The following is a 13,456-nucleotide window of genomic DNA, read 5'->3' as shown; positions in this document are numbered from 1 at the left end:
TCTGGATAGAGACACCTAAATTCAGGTCCTGGTTCTGCCAGTCAGTAGTTTGTGATTTGGGGAAAGTTGTTTAGGAAAAACATTTACTTCATAAGATTATTCTGAAAACACTTTTCTCATAGGAGTATCCTATCTAATAAAAGGGTAATATGCAAATTGACCATCACTCCAACACACAAGATGGCCACCCCCATGTGGTCAAAGATGGCTGCCCCCATGTGGACACAAGATGGCCACCACAAGATGGCCAGGAGGGGAGGGCAGTTGTGGGTGATCATGCCAGCAGGGGAGGGCAGTTGGGAGGGACCAGGCCTGCAAGGGGGGGCAGTTGGGAGGGACCAGGCCTGCAAGGGGGGGCAGTTGGAGGGGACCCAGGCCTGCAGGGGAGGCCAGTTGGGGGGATCCAGGCCTGCAGGGAAGGGCAGTTGGGGGGACCCAGGCCTGCAGGGGAGGGCAGTTAGGAGTGACCAGGCCAGCAGGGGAGGGCAGTTGAGAGTGACCAGGCCTGCGGGGGAGGGCAGTTGGGAGCGACCAGGCCTGCAGGGGAGGGCAGTTGGGAGGGACAAAGCCTACAGGGGAGGGCAGTTGGCGGCGGGACCAGGTCTGCAGGGGAGGGCAGTTAGGGGCGACCACGCTGGCAAGGGAGGGCAGTTAGGGGTGACTGGGCCAGCAGGGGAGGGCAGTTAGGGGAGACCAGGCCTGCAGGGGAGGACAGTTAGGGGCAACTGGGCTGGCAGGGGAGCAGTTAGGTGTCAATCAGGCTGGCAGGGGAGTGGTTAGGGAGTGATCAGGCTGGGCAGGCAAAAGCAGTTAGGGGCAATCAGGCAGGTAGGCAGGTGAGCGGTTGGGAGACAGCAGTCCTGGATTGTGAGAGGGATGCCCGACTGCCCATTTAGGCCCGATCCCAGTGGGATCGGGCCTAAACGGGCAGTCGGGCATCCCTTCAGGGGTTCCAGATTGGAGACGGTGCAGGCTGGGCTGAGGGACACCCCCCCACCCCCATGCACGAATTTTGTGCACCGGGCCTCTAGTTATAGCATAAGTTAATATATGGGAAGTTCTGAGGTCAGTGTCTGTGATATACTAAGTGCTTCATAAATTTGGCCACAATTATTATTTAAATGAACCTAAATGGGTTCCCAGAGTTTCTTACTGATTTTAACAAAAACAAAAAAACAAAAAAAGGGTTCTGTGGTCAAATAAGCTTATGAATCAGGTTTAACATAATTAACCTTTTTAAAATATGGTATTTTCTAAATTAAATGTGTATTATGAATATCCAAGGGAGAATTTACTTTCAAATATTTGACCATATAAACCTTTTTCATAGCTGATGCTGTTCCCTAAGTGAAAAAACAACATTATGCTAACCTCTGGTTCAGAAGTTAAGAAATTTTTGAGTCATGGGGCCTGAACCACTAGGACAGTAATTTAAAGCATGGTAATTGGTTATCTTATCGGCCTCATAGGTCTCAAAGCACTCCCTTTTTAGAACAACATTTTGTAAAGTGGGATTGGTAGGAGGCAGAATATGTATGTTAAAACACAGACACTGGAGTTGGACAGACCTGGGTTTCAATTTCCCAAACAAGCTACATAATATCTCTAAGCCACAGTGTCCTCAGCTATTGAAAGGACAGTAATAGTGATATTTACCTCCTAGGCTTGCTCTATGAATTAAATCAGGTAATGCCTGGCTCTTAGCTACTAATGATGTATTTATTCCAACAGTGGGGCTAATATTTGTCAACAAATAATGAATTAGTTATTCTATCCTCGACTAATTACTGTACTCATTCAAAGCCCTTGGTGCCTCTAAGGTTGCAGTAAAAACACAAAAAAACCCACTGGAATGGGAATAAGCATCTGTAGGTTTTAAAGCACCCTTTGTGCTTGATTAAGTAGTTAGTTGATGAACATTATGACATGTTTACCAAGATTACCACACCCCTCTGTGCTTAGTTTTCTCTTCTGTGAAAAACAACAACCATAACAGCAGCACACCTTGCCTACTTGTATCAGAGTTACTATGAGAAACAGAAATACTTACCGTATTTTCCGGCATATAAGACGACCTTTTAACCCAGGAAAATCTCAAAAGTCAGGGGTCGTCTTATACGCCGGGTGTCATCTTATAGGGCAGGTATATCCCAAACTCTATATTTTAACTGGAAAAGTTGGGGGTCGTCTTATATGCCCAGTCGTCTTATATGCCGGAAAATACGGTACATACATATGATTTTCTTAAACTATAAAGGCCCATAGCTTTTTCAGAAATAATTATTATGTTTACTTAGTCTAGGCACTGTGGTAGGTCTTACATGTGATGCCTCATTTTAATCCTTACTATGAGGTAGTATTATTATACCTACTTTAGAGATAAGGAGACTGAGGCTCAGGGAGGCTAAGTACTGCTAATTTCTCCCAAGGTTACCTGGCTTATAAAGCCAAGAATCAATTCCAGATCTGTCTGGCTTGAAAGTGCTTAGAACCATTGTGCTTTAAAAAATAATAACATTGACCGGCTGGTGTGGCTCAGTGGTTGAACGTTGATCTATGAACCAGGAGGCCACAGTTTGATTCCCCATCTGGTCATTTGCCTGGGTTGGAGGCTTGATCCCAGTGTGGGGCATGCAGGAGGAAACCGATCAATGCTATTGTCTTATCATTGATGTTTCTATCTTTCTCTCCCTCCCTTTTCCACTCTGAAAATAATAATAACATTAAAACACATTTTAAGTTAGAAATTAGTATTGGCCACATACAATTCATTATTTAGCAGTTCTACAGACACCTTTTTGATGTTGTAAATGAGTGAAGATGATGAGTGAAGATGAAGCATTGGGTAGGAAACAGAGTGGTCAATACAGAATCCAGTGTCTTAATTGGATGATTATTTATAGACACTGGCTAATTTGATTAACTTTTCCTGTGACTTAGGTATATTTACCGTAATTATTACAATGATTAGCATGTTTGAGGTCACAAACTCCAAAAAGTCCAGTCACCTGTGTTAAATGATCTCTACCTCCTGAGAGTTTCTGGATGACAAGTTGACATGCATGGTAAGTAGTTTCACGAACTGCAATAGAGTAAGGTCTGTCAGAGAAGGAAAATCTATATTAATCATATGCTATAAAACACTTTTTGTTAGTTACATATATTCCTTTACTTTCATTTCCCAAGAATAGCTCAGCTGTCAAAGCATTTCCATGATTTCCATAGTTTCGTCAAATACTGTGCGATCGAATTATTGCTCTGAGAGAAGCTACAATTAAAACACTTTAATCATTGTAACAAAGGATCCTTATTGAAGCTGACAAAGATGGTGAAATCTGATGAATAATTGGTCAGGTTAATCTTTTAAAAAGTGAATTAAACTGCTAACAAGTTAAACACTGTGATTTTCAAAATAAGCCTCCAGGGTGAGCAGAGAATGGGAATATTATCATCATTTAAAAATATATATTTGCTTTCTTTTTCTCACCTCTTGACTTGCACTGGAGGCCCAGGGTTAGAATTAGCGGGACCCTGAGGACCAGCTGGCAGAATAAAGTTGGTCCAAGTGAGAGGGCATGTTCTCCACTTTCCTCCTCAATGATCCCTCAATATTTCTAAGGGAGGCATACAGTGGATAGAAGAAGATCCAGAACTATTATGGCACCCACTTACCAGCCATTCTCAATGACTTCAAGTGGGTCCATCATGTGGTTCTGATTTTGTCCCCACTCTAAGCCAACAAACCATGACAATGAGGTCACTCTGGTATAATTGCCCCTTATGCCCTTTTTCCAGTCAGATTGCTTATCCTTCCAGATACCTCTCCTATTTGCATTTCAATTACTGTGGGAAATATACTATGCTCTGAAATAAACTGAGATGGGCAAATATGAACTGGTAATCCATTGCAAATGGACAGAAGAGGACTTTTGAGCTAAAGTCTTGACTTGGGATAGGCCTCCACAATTTTTGGGAGTTTTAGTGGATGCTGTGATGAGTGGTCCAGACCCTTTTCAGGAAGAAAGGGGTTATTCCCCCAGCTGCTGGGAGTGATGATAGATTTGGCCCTTAGCTGTTAGCCTTGAGTAAAGAAAACTGAACACATTCTCCAAGGTCATACTTCCTTGTAGGGGTAGCTGACGTCCAGTTATGGGGCTGTAAAGACTGGCCTGTTGCCACAGTTCCCTGTGGGGTTGGCTAATGTCTTTGTTGGGATTGCAATACTGCCCACTTTCTTCCTTGGAGTCTTGACCAAGAAAAATTCTGTTAAGAGAATAGGCAATACCCACAAAAATTAACTTGCCCTGGGATCTCCCCAGTCACTCTGTGGCAATTTCCAAGTCACTTTAAACTCTTTAATCTCTAGGTGATGCTATTGCCTAGGTCATTGTGAGAAAAAGCCAAATTTACAATGCTCTTGTTATGAATCAGATCCCTATCTCTATCTTAGGTTTCAACCTAGAAAATCTTAACAAAACTATAAAGTATCAAATAAACAGACTAAAGTGGGCCTCAGAGAAAAGTGAAGTGGAATTGGCTCAGGATAAAGAAGTTCTATTAACTCCCTTCCAATGAAAAAAGTCTATTATGTGGAAACTGTTCAACTTTTCTTTGACTTCCTATTGGAACAAACAAGATTGAAGAAGGAAATATTTTGGCTAGGATTACTAAAGATCACTGAAATCTTTAGAGAGATTACATCAGACTACTATGCATTTATATATGTGCTCTATTTTTTCTTCTTAATGATAGATTTTAAATATTATTTTGTTTTATAACATATTTATATGGCTTCAAAGTCAAATCTACAAAACAATGTACATTAAAAGAATTCTAGCTATCCCTGATCTTCTCATTCTATTCCCTCCATCTCTCATAAGAAGCATTTTTCTGTTTTTACTTTGTTTTGGCTTATATTCCTTTAAAAAACCCTCTTTCTTCTTTTTACTATTTCTCTTCAGTCATTCATCTATAGTGCTTATTATTTTTTAATGCTTTCCTGAGATGCCATTTAGGCCCGACATCAAGCTAAGCCTGATTGAGAAGTATGCAGATGAAAATTAATAAATAAATAATAAATAAATAAATAATCCATTTCTGAAGTAAATATTTCCCTTTATTTCTAATTATTTCCTGGATATTGAACCTCATTTAAAAATTTTTCTAATTATAAGTTGTCATTCTTTTGTATCTTCTATCATTTTTTTTCAATTTACTTTAGCTTTTAAATATTAAGAAATACTTTTCATCTGTTTTGTGAGCATATCTTCTAAATGGTTTTAATTGGGGAGGGAGGGGGAGGTGAAACATTTCCTTGATGTCCCAACTTCAGTGGCCTTCACCTTCGCTCCTCTCTACCTCCACCCATGACTATGTTTAGGAACTGATCCTCTGGATTCCATCCTCATCACCCATCTAGTATCTTCCTCTGTCAACTGCTGTTCCTTCTCTTTTGCTGTACTTTCAATCTCTCCTTCTCTACTGGAACTTTTCCTTCAGCCTATAAACATGTTTCTATCTATCCTAGCTTTAAAAATTAAGACAAACCACACCCCTCCCCATTTTATATCCTCCTTCAACTTCCTTTATCTCTAATTCTTTTCTCAGCCAATCGTGTGCAAGGTCTATCTCCATTAATTCATTTCCATTCCCTAGTCAACCATGCCTGGTACACACCTTCACTGAAATGCTCTTGGATAAGATCCTCACTAACTTTTTTGTTGTTAAACCCAATGACCATTTTCAATTTTCATCTACGTGACCTCTTTTTACTCTGGGACACCACTGACCACTCCTCCTTCTTAAAATGTTTTCCATTGCTAGTTTTCTTTCTCTGGGTTCTCCTTCCTTAACCAATCACATAAATTTGCTATTCTTGGGGTTCCATCATTGGCCCTAGTCTCTTCCCATTTTGCCTTCTCTCCCTGGGTGATCTCAATTACTGCTTCAATTTCCACTACAAGTCAAATACCAACAATTTCTCCTTTACTTAATTATTTACCTATACCCCACTTTATTAAAAAATGAAGTTTAGATACCTCACTAAAATATTAATGGAAAAAAGATAACTGAGAAAATCTAGACCAAGTTGGAGTAGGGGGTATAAATAAGGTAAAACACAAAATTTGGCTGTAAGAGTTCTTAATTTTAAAAATTTCTTGAACAGCAGTCTTCTTTGTTAAAAATAAAATCTGCTTTCTTGGCATCTCAACACTTAAACTGATCCAGCTGAAACAGTTCCGGTAGAAAGGGAAAGCAGAACCCTGTTCTTCCATTTCCTATCTATCCCCACCTGCCCAGTAGCTTCTGAGGTTCAGTAGAACAACTTTAAAAGAAAGTGATTTTGAGAGAAACCTATGAAAACAAAGGTTTTAAAAGCAAAGATAATAAGTGGTTAGGGCATGCCAGGCAGAGGGAACAGTGAGAATTGTGGTGCAGAGGCCCATAAAGTCTGATTTGGGCAAAGCATTGGATAAGAGAAGTATAACCTACCAGTGGGTGATAGTCATTAGTATGTGGTCAGCCAGGAGAGAAATACTGGAAAAACATCCTATGAATGCCATGCTAAAGACTTAAAACAACAAGACTGCATTTTCCACTAAAGTTTTGCATCAGAAAGTAGTCCCCCAGAGTAATGTCTCCCATAGAGCAAAATTCATAATGCCACTCAGTGACAGAACTGTCCCTTTTGCAAGAAAGGAGATGTACTGCAGATGCTTTTTATAGGTTCTAAATCACTTTACACATTTCTTTGCATCATTTTCTTTTTTTATTAAGTAAACAATACTATTCTACCCTGGCTCTGGCCCCTGAGATGCCATTTAGGACCAACATCAAGCTAAGACTGATTGAGAAGTATGCAGATGAAAATTAATAAATAAATAAATAATCCAAAATACACTCATAAAATTAGGCCAACCAGCCTTTTCAGTTGTTTGTTTTTTGTTTTTTTGGTCTTTTTTTTATCCTTGGCCTCAGCAGGGGGCAAGTAGGGGGCCTCAGACTAGGGATAATTGGCTGGTCTTAAGGTGCTCAATACCATGGACAACCAAGTTCCATGTCTTAGTATTCAGAAAAAGCTGAATTCAGAAGGGCAAAAGTACCACTTTAAGATAGCCCAATTTTCTTCTTCAAGGGTCCTCAATATTTGTAGAAAGAATTAGGTTTAGTTCTTTGAAAGCATTGTTTTCTGTGCACATGTATGTGTGCATATAAACATATGCACACATCAGTACACCAAGTCTCTAAATAGAGGGCATATGGGGCTTTCCTGTTCCTAGTGAGAATTCAAAGAAAGGGAATCTTGGTAGAAATGGTAGAAAGATTAGTCTTTTAAATTCACCATAAGATTCATTCCACTGGTTTGGTGTGGCAGATAGACTACATCAAGTCTTAACTCCTCTGCTGGGAGATGCAGCATGTTGCCAATGCATCGCTGTCCATGGTACTGACATTACTGAGCATGGATGTTTCTCTTAACTCTGAGACACGGGTGAACTGAAATAAAGGTCCTTGTGAGTGCTTATGTCAAAATGCTCATAGTTGTACACTTTTTCTTTTCTTTTCTTGTTTTGGCTATCAATACTTTTTAAGTGTTCACACTTTGTTTTATTCTTGAATATTCATAACAAAAATACATGGTACGTAATATGAGTTTTGATACATTGAGCAACTACAAAATCTAAATAAGACAAGTCCATAAAATATGTTCCTCCTTTTGGGGTCAGAACCTTCCATTCCACTAATCAGAGAGAACCACAACTGACTATTGTTCTAATTTGGAGATTGACAGACTTGGAGACAAATTATATATATAATTATATATATATAATTATATATATAATTTGTCTCCACAAATAAACCACACAAATAAAACTCAACACAGTCAACTGCCTCAATTCCCCTCTCCTTTTTACATTTTCTTATTTACATCATATAACCAGAATGGACAAAAGTATAAGTCAGAGATATGTGGGACAGGGTTAGGTGCTCTGCTGACTGAATACCAGAGAGACACATGAGTTTCCTGAGGTGATCGAGAAATGTACTTTGAATCAACCATTCAGTGTTGTAGCTAAGAAATACAAACAGGGAGGAAAGAATTAAAAAGAAGCTACAGGAACTGCTGGTGGGAGGCCTGATGTCCACAGCAAATGTTTAAAATCCAACTTATATAGTGAGAAGATGGTCTGAATATATATGGTCAGTACATTTACATAGAAATCTGTAACTGTGAAGTTAGTACCTCTTGGACATCATGGAGCTCCTGAGCCTCAAGCCTTTGGATTCAGACCAGGACTTACACTATTAGCCTCCCACCCCCACCCCCATTCTTGGATCTTTGGACTTGAATTAGGGTTGGATCCTACAGTTCTCAGTTCTTCAGATTTGGACTAAATTACACCATCAGTTTTCCTGGTTCTCTATCTTGCAGACAGCAGTTTGTTGGACTTCTTGGCCTCCATAGCCCTATGAACCAATTCCTATAATAAATCTCATCTGTCTGTCTGTCCATCTATATATCTGGTTCTGATTCTCTAGAAAACCCTAATACAGTCATATTCTCAGTCAAGGTCTGATGAATGAGTACAAAGACTCTGACAAAGAACACATTTGGATGTGGAAATCTGATTCCTGAACAACCTGTGCCCAAAACTCTTTAAAATTCAAAGCAGTGTTGGAGAAATTTCCACTCTCTGCAGCACGCCAAATTTTGACATTTTTCCTCCTGACATTTTTTATTTTCTATTATCAGAAAGGGCAGAATTTCTTCTAAAAAAAGAGAAGAAAAAGAAGGTATACAGAACATCAGTTTTAAGTGTTATTTTTGTTCTTGAAAAGACTTCCCATAGACTTTATAAGAAAGCTTTTTTTTTTTCTTCAGAGATTTATTTTGATAGAATTATACAAGCCTTGTCAGGGAGAACAAAATTTTGTGAGCCTACTATACGAGTAAATGCCAAATTATATGCTGTAAGTTTTTTGTTTTATTATCTCTGGGTCCAGTCAAAGAGAGAAAAGAGTTTGAATCCAGAACTATTAGCATTTGGAGACAAAAGAGAGCCTTCACTACAGCCATTCCCCAGGGCTTGCTTCCCAGCTCTATAGGCTCCATCACTCAGGTGAAAGGATGTTGTACCCAACCTCCCCACGACCATATCCCCACTCCCCACCTCCCACTCCCAGCCCCTACTCCCCTCCCACACACACACATGCACATTTCTCTTCTGGAGATTCAAGGAGTTTACTAGCAGGATCAATTTCCTTAGCAATCTCTTTCAAGCCAGCTTTATAATGAGCACTAGGACACCAGTGCTTCCTTTCTTCTCTCTCTCTCTCTCTCTCTCTCTCTCTCTCTCTCTCTCTCTCTCTCTCTGTTTCTGCCTCTCTTTCTCGCTCCATAAAAAGTAACATTTTACTAAGGGCATTATGTCTGCACTGGCCTATTCTGGTCACAAAGAAGTAGCATAATGCAGTGGAAAGACTTTAGACTTTAATACCAGACATACCTAAATGTGAATCCAAGCTTTATTATTATCCAGCTCTGCTATGTTGGGCAGATTACCTAACCTCTCTGATCCCCAGTTCCTTTATTTGTAAAAAGGAGATAGTAAGATCTATGTTGAGGGAGTCATGGTTAGGATGAAAAATATACGTACAATGCCTAATGTATTGACTTGCCTGCAGTAGGAGCTCAATAAATGATATGCTGTTATTTTAAGTGAAACCTGGGACTATGACATCTGAGAGATCAACTTTAGGTGTTAGAGACACCATAGGAAGGCCACTTTGTGTGGAAAGAGGTACTAGGAGGGAGCAAGTTGGTGAGGCTAAAGAAATAAGCAGGGGCCTCATCACATAGGATCTCATGCAAACACGGTAAGGACTTAGAATTTTTGTTCTGAGTGTGATGGAAAAGGTGTAAGAGTTTTGACTAGGGGAATAAAATGATTAGATTTATGTGTTAAAAATATGTCTTTGGTTGCTGCGTGGAAAACAGACTGTAGATGAGCAGTTGGGAGGCCATTCCAGTAGTCCAGATGAGAGCTGAACGTGGTAGGAGGTGATGATGCAGGTGGCAAGAAGTGTGAAGTGCAGTATGTTTTGATGGTGGAGTTGACGGGGCTTGCTGATGGACTGGATGCATCATGTGAAAGAGAAAGGAGCAATAAATATGATCTTTGGGTTCTTGCTCTGAGGAATTCAGAGAATAGAAGAGTCATTACTGAGAAGGAAGACTGTGAGAGAAGCAGTTTGGATCAGAGCGATCTATTAAACATCCAAGTGGGAACTGGAGATGGGACCTCAGGGAAGAAGTGAGATAGGAATTTGGGTGTCATCATTATAGAAATGGTGTATAAAAAAACCATGAGAGTAAGAGGAGTTTGCCAAAGCAGACAGAGAAGAAACCCAAGGACCAAGGCCCAGGGCACTGCAATGTTTAAAGGTTGCAAAAAGGAGAAAATCCAGTAAAATAGACTCAGGAGGAATATTCACTTCTGGATTTGGCAACATAAAGGTATTGGTAAACGGAATGGTGGGGACAAAAGTCTGATCTGAGTAAGTTCAAAAGTGAACAAAAACTGATGAAGCAGAGGAAAAAACCAGTATAGACAATTCTTTTCAGGAATTTTATTGTGAAGGGAAAAGGGGGCGGTGTTCTGGAGGGAGAAGTAGAATCTAGAGGGTTTTTTTGTGTGTTTGTTTTTTAAGATGAAATGCATACTGTTGGGAATCATTTAGAAGAGAGGGGAACTTGAGGGTACAGGAGAAAGAAGAGAGAATTTCAGGAGTGAAGTCCTTAAAAACAGATAAAGGGAGATGAGATCTGAAAGAAGTGGGAAGATTGGCCTTAGACACAAGAGGAATGAAGGACAAGTTTATGGGCCAGCCAAGATGCAGGAAGCTGATAGAATAACTGTCTTGCATATTCCAGAACAGGGTCTGGACCCGGGCACATTACTTCTTCTATTTTGGGGAGGGTGGCATTCTATTAGTATGAGATTTCACAGCACAACACAGGGAAAGTTAATTTTATTTTTCCCCTGGTTGCCTCCCACCAAACCCTCCTGCAGTTTTTGTGGCTTTCTAACCAGACTCCAGCATGGACACTGCATGCTAATGAGACAACACTTGGTCCAATCCCAGGCACTTGTTTCTGAATAATTAATCTGGCACTTTACCAGCACCTACAAGCCACGGTTTTTCTGATGATTAAATAAAAGGCCAAGGCTCTTAACAACTGTCAACTAGCTGTTCGGTATGGCTTGGCTCCATGTCATATGAACACACTGGGACGTCTGGACTGATCTGATGAAAGGAGAACGCTCCCCTCCCCCTTTGGCCCTCCACCAAACCATAGGTCAGACATCAGGGGGTTCAGCTTAGTCATTCCAAGAAGATGAAGGAAGATAGGCTGTCCTGATGATTCGGACCCTTCACACCCGTTTCAAGCATCACCTGAAGCCCCTAGCTTTCCTGAGTCCCTTCCAACCATTCAAGTGCCTTGTTTTTGTAGCTTTCTGGCAATTCTCACATCTCCCTTTTCTCCCTCCCCCAGTCTCATATTTCTTCTAGATGTGATCACATCAACTTAAGTTCCCCAGACTGCATGACTCAAGCCCTAAATTAAAAATAAAAGCCTTCTTTCTACTGAGAATCACACACACACACACACACACACACACACACACACACACACACTCACTCACGTTGCTTGCTCTCAGCCCAGATTAGAAAATGCCAAACACAAGCACCACCTTTTAAGTAAGCTTTGAGACTTTCTTTAAAGATAGCTGAAAGGTGGAATTGAGGATCGGTTAGCAACCAGTTTTGAGAAGTCCTGCTGGCAATGCAGAGCTTCCTGAATTCACAAGGGCATCAGAGGCACTGACATGGCAGAGATTGTTGTGGCAGAAGCAACTGGAAAATGTCCTGAGACTGAAACACAGACAGATTAACATCACATGGGTGGACACTAATGACTTGCACTTTGAAATGCCAGAGGCTCATACTGCCAGTTAAAACAAGGAAAAATCACATTTCTAGTCTCCAAAGACCTTATATCTTTCCAGACTCTGTAGGCAAATGCAGCTGTCATGAATTTCGGAAGGTGGGCAGCCTTTTTGTGCCTTTAGGGGAATCATTGCCAGAGTTGCTGTGGGCAGTATAGTCAGTAAAGCTGAATCAAACAATCACTGAAAACCTCCCAGAAGTTGTTAGTAATGATTCAACTTACAATTCAATGCAATCAAGCCTACAGTATTTCCAAACACCAACCTTATTTTAGCAGTACTTAGAAAACCACTCTTTCCTCTGAACATTTACAAGTTCAATAAATGGGTTTCCAAACAAGTTTTATGATTTACCATGGACAAATAATTAGAATGTCTTTTCAATCACTGGCATCTGGATAAAGTAATTTTGTCCCAGCATGGACATTTCTAGGAAATAAACAAAAGTCAAAGAGGAAAGGCTTGCTGGAAGCTTTCTCAAAAGGAAAATCTTTCAAGAACTGCTGCTCTCAGCTACAAGAAGGAAATGTTCCCACAATGATTTGATTAGCAAAATAAACATGGGCTTTGAGTAGTGCAGAGCATCCAAAGGATATCTGATGTGACCGAAGGGAGGAATATCTATCTGGTTAAACATCTGAAACTGCAAAGGGGTAGGAACTGATAACATGTAATGACAACCTCATTAATTCAGTCCTTAAATGAATCTAAAATTCACAAGTAACAGGTTTCCAAGATCAATTTTGCACTTTTCAATTTGGTCAACAAATAACTTAACGGTGCACTGCACCAGGTTCTACACAGAACCCGAGTTCTCAGTCAATTTCTGATACAGTTGAGAAGGCAGGACTAACAGAATGAAAGGGGATATAATTAAATGCCAAGTTGTGTGATTCTGATTTTAAGCTGAGTATAAGAAGTTCAGAAATGAGAGAAATCAGTGTTGGCTAAGGTGGAAGAGTTCCTGAGAGGCAGAATAGCCCCTAAATGAACCGAATATATCTCCTACTGGCCTGCCTGCAATTGTCATCTATAATATTGTGCTTTTGTATCCAGGCTGTTATTTAAAACAGTACAAGGTACTGCATGGGAGAATATATTTGCCAATGATATTTCAGATAAGGGTCTATTCTCTAAAATTTACAGAGAACTCATACAACTTAACAAAAGGAAGATAAACGATCCAATAAAAAAAATGGGCAAAGGACCTAAATAGACACTTTTCGAAAGAGGACATACAGAAGGCCCAGAGACATAAGAAAACATGCTCAAAGTCACTAATCATCTGAGAGATGCAAATCAAAACAACAATGAGGTACGATCTCACACCTGTCAGAATGGCTATCATCAACAAATCAACAAACAACAAGTGCTGGCGAGGATGTGGAGAAAAAGGAACCCTTGTACACTGCTGGTGGGAATACAGACTGGTGCAGCCATTG

The 13,456-nt window shown here is 40.3% G+C and overlaps 1 long non-coding RNA gene across 2 annotated transcripts in view; it reads right to left on the bottom strand.

Moving 5' to 3' along the window:
• LOC114230273 (uncharacterized) overlaps nt 1–3,093 on the bottom strand; it is a 42,959-nt gene extending 39,866 nt beyond the window's left edge. The window contains exon 1 of one of the 2 annotated variants that reach the window (XR_008558596.1): nt 3,009–3,093. This is a non-coding gene — a long non-coding RNA (uncharacterized LOC114230273). The remainder of the gene's footprint in view (nt 1–3,008) is intronic. The other variant, XR_003616149.2, reaches the window with a different exon arrangement.
• Between the last annotated feature and the right edge of the window lie 10,363 nt (nt 3,094–13,456).

The sequence above is a fragment of the Eptesicus fuscus genome, chromosome 16 (assembly GCF_027574615.1).
Source record: "Eptesicus fuscus isolate TK198812 chromosome 16, DD_ASM_mEF_20220401, whole genome shotgun sequence".
Taxonomy (NCBI): Eukaryota; Metazoa; Chordata; class Mammalia; order Chiroptera; family Vespertilionidae; genus Eptesicus; species Eptesicus fuscus.
Note: the sequence above shows the minus strand (reverse complement) of the source record. Positions and strands in the feature narration are given on the sequence as shown.